This window comes from Tachysurus fulvidraco, chromosome 16 (assembly GCF_022655615.1).
Source record: "Tachysurus fulvidraco isolate hzauxx_2018 chromosome 16, HZAU_PFXX_2.0, whole genome shotgun sequence".
Lineage (NCBI taxonomy): Eukaryota > Metazoa > Chordata > Actinopteri > Siluriformes > Bagridae > Tachysurus > Tachysurus fulvidraco.
Window position 1 is genome coordinate 3,895,730 of NC_062533.1, and position 7,576 is coordinate 3,903,305.

The following is a 7,576-nucleotide window of genomic DNA, read 5'->3' on the forward strand; positions in this document are numbered from 1 at the left end:
TCATCAGTAATTAAAAAAAAGTGATGTGGAGGTGAAACATAAAATTAGAAACACTGTGTGTAAGAAATGGAATGAATGAAGGATAATAGGAGAGAAAAAAACAGCAAAAAACCCCACAAAAAACAGGAATGAACAAAGGGTGTCTGCTTTTGGAACTGCATTCAGATTTATTGATCAAATAATCAAGGCAGGAACCGACTGAAGAAAATAACCGTGTTCACCTTCGTAGTAATGTTTGACATGGTTTCATAGAAAGTCAACAGATCGGATGTTCTGAAAGTTTCACCGGAAGGAACAACATGAAATTATGGTATAAATATATAATAAATATGGCACAGATGCTCATTAAGAGGAGGAAAGCGATGCCAGCTGGGGGTCATGATCATTACATAAACGTTACAGTAACATTAACTTCAATAACATTAGATTTCTCAGTAACTCGGTGGAAGAACAGGAGAGGATCGTCCTTCGGTTTCTTCCTCTTATGCGTGTGTCGTATAATTCTGGGAAGAGTACAGAAAGGTGGATTAACGGGCAAACAGGTATGCGGTCGAGCGCGAACATCGAGGACATAAAGCCGAGATCGGGCTTTATTATCAGTTCTCAAACGATGAAATGATTATAATGAAACCTTTAAAAACAGTTACTGGAATATAACTCTTCATCCTTCCTCATTCAGAGATCAAAAAGCCTTAGGGAACCAGTAATCCATATATTCATAGAAAATCTCACCACACACACACACACACACACACACACACACACACACACACACACACACACACACACACACACACACACACACACACACACACACACACACACACGACTGTTGGTTCAATCCTCCTGGATATGGTGCATCTCTTAAAGTCTCTTGACCTTGAGCATGAAAATAATCTTACTTTAACTCTGCTTGTATTTACTTCATTCCTTCCTTCGTTCATAAATTCATCTAGTACGAAATAAAAAAAGTATTTATCATATTAATGAATGGAACTGACTCATTTTTAGATTTAGAAATGCCATGCTTACAATATTAAGGGGAATGACGAGACGGAACATCAGCCGATCATGTGGCAGTCGTATCATGTATTATACAGGTCAAGAACTTCAGTTAATGTTCACATCAAACTTCAGAATGGGGTTCAGTCGAATCTCAGTGACTGTGGCGAGATGCTGCCTGATGGACTGACCCCCAAATCGCTCAGTGTTTTCCTGCACAAGAGAATCTATAGTTTACACAGAATGGTGTGAAACACATCCAGTGAGCATCAGCATTTCTGCAGCCAGGTGCTTAAAGGGGTCAGGGGAACATGGCCAGAAAAACACCTCAGGATGAAGAACATTATGGCAACCTTATGGCAGATGGAGTAACACACACACACACACACACACACACACACACACACACACACACACACACACACACACACACACACACACACACACACACACAGAGGCTTACACAAACATGATAGATGAAAAATTAACACAAATCTCTTTTCAATAATATAATATAGAGTTAGATGCTTGAGTCTATGGACCCGTCCCTGTGAATGATGGGATTTTTTTCTTTGCACATGTTGATCCGTCTTAATACCAACCAAGCATGATTTGTACGACAGCTCTTTCTGAGATCAGATGTTTGGGAAAGTCGTTAGAGAGTCTGACTCGTAACCCTAAGGTTGTGGGTTCGAGTCTCGCGCCGGCCACGACTGAGGTGCCCTTGAGCAAGGCACCGAACCCCCCAACTGCTCCCCGGGCACCGCAGCATAAATGGCTGCCCACTGCTCCGGGTGTGTGTTCACGGTGTGTGTGTATTCACTGCTGTGTGTGTGCACTTTGGATGGGTCAAATGCAGAGAGTGAATTCTGAGTATGGGTCACCGAACTTAGCCGTATGTCACGTCACTTCACTTCACTTTTATTGCCACAATTTACCCAATTGATCCTGGCTGCTTCCAAGAATGGAGCAAAACACAAATGGTCTCAAACTGCTTCCACGAACATGACCGAGTTCAGTGTAAACCGATGGCCTCCAAAGTCACCAGATCTAAAAATGCCATCTTAGAGATGTTGTAGAATAATAAATAAATAAATAAATAAATAAAGCGAAGCGGGTTTCCCTGGTTTTATTATAGTGTTCTAATAAAGTGTACATTTTTTGTTTATATATTTACTCATTTATTCAGTATCTACGGCAACGCACAGACCGTGTGTCATCTCACCTTGATTTCCCAGAGATGTTCATATCAGATATAAGAACTGCTGCTTTACTGCTTTATCTGACTTCCTCTTTTATTCTATTCTCTGTTATGGATTTAAAACATCTTTGGGAAAAAAAAAATAAAATAGATGCAAATAAACTTTGGATGGCATCCCAGCTTTCTGCGATCATCTGATTATCTTATCTGAGAGAATGAGCTGATATTTATAGTCATGTACATGTACAGAAAACAGATATGTGAGAAAACAGCAGAGCAACAGCAGAGGAATTAATAAATGAAAGGAAACAGTGTACTACTGTAGGAAGCTGATGCGGTATCCTTGACAGCAGCATCCGGTCACTCATCTATACATTTTTACCTCACCAGTGACGCAAGCCGAGTGTCACACGTACACACACAAACACACACTCCCTTACCTGTGTGTCTCATTCATGAACTTCTGTAGGATTAAAAATTACACCAGCTAATTACTTTATATACACACACATTATATATATATATATTTCAAAACAAACTCTAACAGTTTAACAGTTTACAGAGAAAATCCTCCTGCTGTTGTCTTGACTGTTGACATGAGCTGCAGCTCAAATCTAAATACTATTAACTGATTTGGAAAATCCAGAAGAAGGGGAGGGGGGACATGGTGGCTTAGTGGTTAGCACGTTCGAAACACACCTCCAGGGTCGGGGGTTCGATTCCCACCTCCGCCTTGTGTGTGTGGAGTTTGCATGTTCTCCCCGTGCCTCGGGGGTTTCCTCCGGGTACTCCGGTTTCCTCCCCCGGTCCAAAGACATGCATGGTAGGTTGATTGGCATCTCTGGAAAATTGTCCGTAGTGTGTGTGTGTGTGTGTGTGTGTGTGTGTGTGTGTGAGTGAATGAGAGTGTGTGTGCGCCCTGTGATCGGTTGGCACTCCGTCCAGGGTGTATCCTGCCTCGATGCCCGATGACGCCCGAGATAGGCACAGGCTCCCCGTGACCCGAGAAGTTCGGATAAGCGGTAGAAGATGAGTGAGTGAGAGAGACTGAAAAACTTTGAAGTAACCGACACGAAGACAATGAAAATGTTCTTTTCTGCTGTCCTGCTTTGTGCTGTGAATGCCGAATAATTAAGATCATAACATCTTTAGTTTTTAAATCTATCCTTGTCCTATTACTTCTGTACTGTATGTCCAGGCAGAACGATGAGTCATTTATCCCACCAAGCCCTAATGGAGTTGAACAATGGATGCAGCACAAGTCCGAATGCACCTCAAAAATCTTGTTAGTTATGAAATAAACGGTGCAAGTACAACTGCTGCCTCTGTGTGGGAGCTTAAGGAAGACACAGCGGTCACAGACAGTTTAACTGCTCACCCCGATTGAGACGAGTGACTCTAGGGCTCCTTGTAATGCCGCTATGTCCAATGAAGGCTCTTGAGTACCAGCTGGTGTGTCAGTGTCAGTGTGTGCTTTGAAAAGCAAAATAAACGGGACTCTGAGAGGCCTGGCTAAAGACATTACACCTTTGGGTAAAGTATAAAGTGTATACTTTGGCATACTTGTACCATTTCTTCATTTAATGTCAGTCAATATGCCCGTGAACCACCTTCTGGGTATCATTAAGAGGACAGACACCAATACAGTGATCCCTCATTTATCGTGGTTAATAGGGACCCGGATCCCCTCGCGATAGGTGAAATTCTGCGAAGTAGGATTGGCCCTAAGTTTGACCTTTTCACTGATGGTCATCATCTTCCTCTTCGGCTCACTAGAGGAATCTTTCACAGGGGCACGGCGCTTAGGGGGCATTATAAGGGCTTAACGAACAGTTAATTTCGAACACAATACACGAGACACAGTTGACAGCGTGAACGAGAGCGGCGAGATACGACAAGAGAAGAAGCTGGGAGAGGATGCGATGATGCGCAGCCAATCAGCTCAGAGCTCGCGCCGGGAACCAATCATGTGCCTTGTCTGAGTGCCCGTGGGTATGTACAAAGCCTCTGAGAGAGTTTCTCTCTTTGTCTGGTATCCTGGGAAACCGTTTTTATATTTATTTTTCGATGGATATTTTTGAAAAATCAGCGATGCGCCGAGGCCGCGAAACTTGAACCGCGAAACTTGAGGACAGAGGACAACATTGTAAGAGAAATCACTCTCTTACTCACTCATCTACCGCTTATCCGAACTTCTCGGGTCACGGGGAGCCTGTGCCTATCTCAGGCGTCATCGGGCATCCAGGCAGGATACACCCTGGGATACACGAGGCACGGGGAGAACATGCAAACTCACACACACAAGGCGGAGGCGGGAATCGAACCCCGACGCAAGAGAAATCAAATGAGTATAAAAAGTTTAGTCTACTGTGAAGGTACACGGAGTTAAATGATGGGGATTTTTTTTTTTTTTTACAGTTTTATCAAATCCCTATTTTGCTTTGATGATTTTTGTTGTTTTACATTTTAACATTACTTTACTAAACGTTGATATAGTTTGTATTTTATACTATTTCTGACATCCATTCTGAAGTAATAAACACTATATGGGACGCTTTGAGGGAGATCGCCCTCGCCAGCCATTTGCAGGGTCTGGACTGATGACAAACATTTACACTTACACTTCTTGACGACTGACCATCACACTTGTATGTTATTGAACACACAACTCCAGAATTATTCCCACCTTTGCTGCTTCACATTTCTGTAAAGGTTTTCCACTAGATGTTGGAGTGTGTGTGTGTGTGGGGATTAGTGATCATTCAGCTACAGGAGCATTAGTGAGATCAGACACAGATGTGAGGAGGTCTGGGGTTCAGTCGGTGTTCCAGTTCATCTCTGTGCAGGACACTCGAGTTCTTCTACTCCAACATTAACACACCGTGTCTTCATGGAACTCTGTGCTTCATGCACCGGTGCATCGTCATGCTGGAACATTATTTGAAGGGAAACTGTAACTCTACAGCTATTGTGGGCTTTAAACAGTTTGGGGGAAGAACCTCATGCAGATGTGATGGTCAGGGGTGCACATACTTTTGCTTACATCATGTACTCCAAAGTGAAAATATCCAAAAGGACCATTTTTGCTGAATATTTATCCTTATATACAGCCTGTACAACAGGTGGATTCCTCTATAAATATGTCCACTTTACTGTGTCTGCTCATGTGTACGGCCACCGTCATACCGTAATTAGTGAATAACCAATGAAAGGTGGTTAATGACGATGTGTCATGGCCGATTTCTAACGTTTCTAACCGTGTATGTTTCAGTCTAGTTTAAAAAAATAGAGCAGAGGATTTGCAGTCGAACACTGAAGCAGCAGAAATCTTTCAGTCTGTCAGCCCATTTCACACTCACACACACACACACACACACACACACTTATTTATTTATTTCATTTTATTTTTAATGAACTTGCATGTCGATGTAATTCAAATTCATGAAATTTGTTTTTTTTTTTTGAAGGATTTTTTTTCTTTTTAAATAAAATAAACAAAGCTGCAGGTTTTCAGGTCTCCATCAGCCTCGATTCCCAAACCTCATTTACCTCATTAATGTTTCGTCGACGTCACTTATCAGACCTTTATCTAATGTAGTGGTGTGAGAATCTGAGGTCAGAACTGAAGCATGAAAACAGACACAGACAAAATCAAGGTGCAAATAAGGAATTATATAATATTATACCACAGGTCTGATATAAATGTCCTTGGTTTAACCAAAAGCACTCGAGCATGGGAAAGAATGTTAGTCTTTTTCCCCCCAGAGTCTTACCTCGCTGAGCTCAGACCATTATACATCACACACAGTCGAGTTCAGTCAGAGAAAAACCTGTCATGCTAAATATTTCTCTCAGTCAACTAGGACTTCTATTGTCCTTTCTACTTGACGATCCATACTGTAGCAGCCATCTTGAGCAGGTTGAATTGAAACAGCTACAAGATCTCGACGCGGTTTGTACGCGCTGAACCGCGATCAGCCTCGGAAACGGTTCCTTTCCTGTTAATCGTCGCGGAGAAACGGATTTTCTGTCCTGAAACGTACCGGATATGGACATAACAGAAAAAAATAAATAAATCTGTCAAAACAAACAACTGTTGGTTCAAATCAGTGAAACAGTTCAGAAGTGTGCAAGCTGACGCTGCGGCATCTGAATTTCAACTCGATGCCTCCGGGGTTTACCTGAAACGGGCGCTTTAAATGGTGTAAGACCGCCAAGCCACTGGGCAGAGATCTGGTGTCGTAGTAGCTCAAAAAGGGAACGTTACCAGATGAATACAGGGAGAACGGTGAGCAGTTCAATGCCCCAGATACTATACGCATCATCGTATAGTATATATCTCTACATTTCTTACAGCTTTTACCTGTAAGCAGCCTTCTAAGCATAATTTGAATGGAGATCCCATCGCGTTATTGAGCACGCAGTATTGTGCGGGAAAAAGACGACACGATGACAGAGCTACGGCTTTTGATCCCGGCTCCACGGGAACTTTCGACTTTCCCGGATGAAGCTCTTTCGGCCTGTCCCAGGAAGGACCCGAGGTATCCATGGCCTGGTGACCATAATGCAAACTTAGCAGCAGGAACCTATTTTCTGTCAGAAAGGTTTTAATTAGGGCTTAACGCCAGGGAGTAATCTAAGTGGACTGGGAAAACCTTTATCCTGCACCATCCAACCAGACACCGCGTGTGAAACGTTCCCAATGAATTACCCTTATTCCTATAACACACCACGATGCGGCGGATTCACGGACGCTAACGAAACCGGTGGAGATAAAAAGCTCACGATTGCTTATTTAATTAGTCAGATAACTTAAGTCCTAAACGTCCGAGAGGATAGGAGGTAAAATCGTCCGTTCGTTGTTGGCTTCATTTTGTTTATCACTGGAAAATTCTTGGTGGGAAGAGAAGTCGGATTCGGAGGAGGACCGAACATTGACGTATCGTACAGGAACGTAGAAATGAAATAAATCATCCTGTTAGTACACACGTCTGTGCCACGGAAACCAGACCGGTCTCCGACGAGAAGAACGCTACAGCGCTTAAAAAAAAAAAAAAAAAAAGAAAAGAAAAAGGGAAGGTCTCCTTCCGAAGTTCCTGACGGCTAGACGTCGATGTTATAGTGATTCGATCCCGTTCTTTCTTTCGAATTTTTGTAGTGTTTTATCGTTATGTATGTTAATGCTTTTTGTTCATAAAGTGCCTTCCATATGCAGGTGACTGACCGAGGGTCAGTTTTGGTGACATCCCACCACCCACCCCACCCCACCCCACCCCACCCCCGCACACACACCCCACTTCCCCTACAAGCATAAAACCCCACATAGTTCACCGCCAGAGTGCAGTGAGGATGGAGAGGAGGAGATTCTGGGAA

General features: G+C 43.0%; 1 protein-coding gene across 1 annotated transcript in view; it reads right to left on the reverse strand.

Annotated features, from left to right (window-relative positions):
- Positions 1 to 5,854: 5,854 nt before the first annotated feature.
- The window catches only part of usp46 (ubiquitin specific peptidase 46), a 25,615-nt gene continuing 23,893 nt past the window's right edge, over positions 5,855 to 7,576 (reverse strand). Inside the window, exon 10 of the transcript XR_007138157.1 lies at positions 5,855 to 6,235. The gene's annotated coding sequence lies outside the window, so the exon portion shown is untranslated. The remainder of the gene's footprint in view (positions 6,236 to 7,576) is intronic.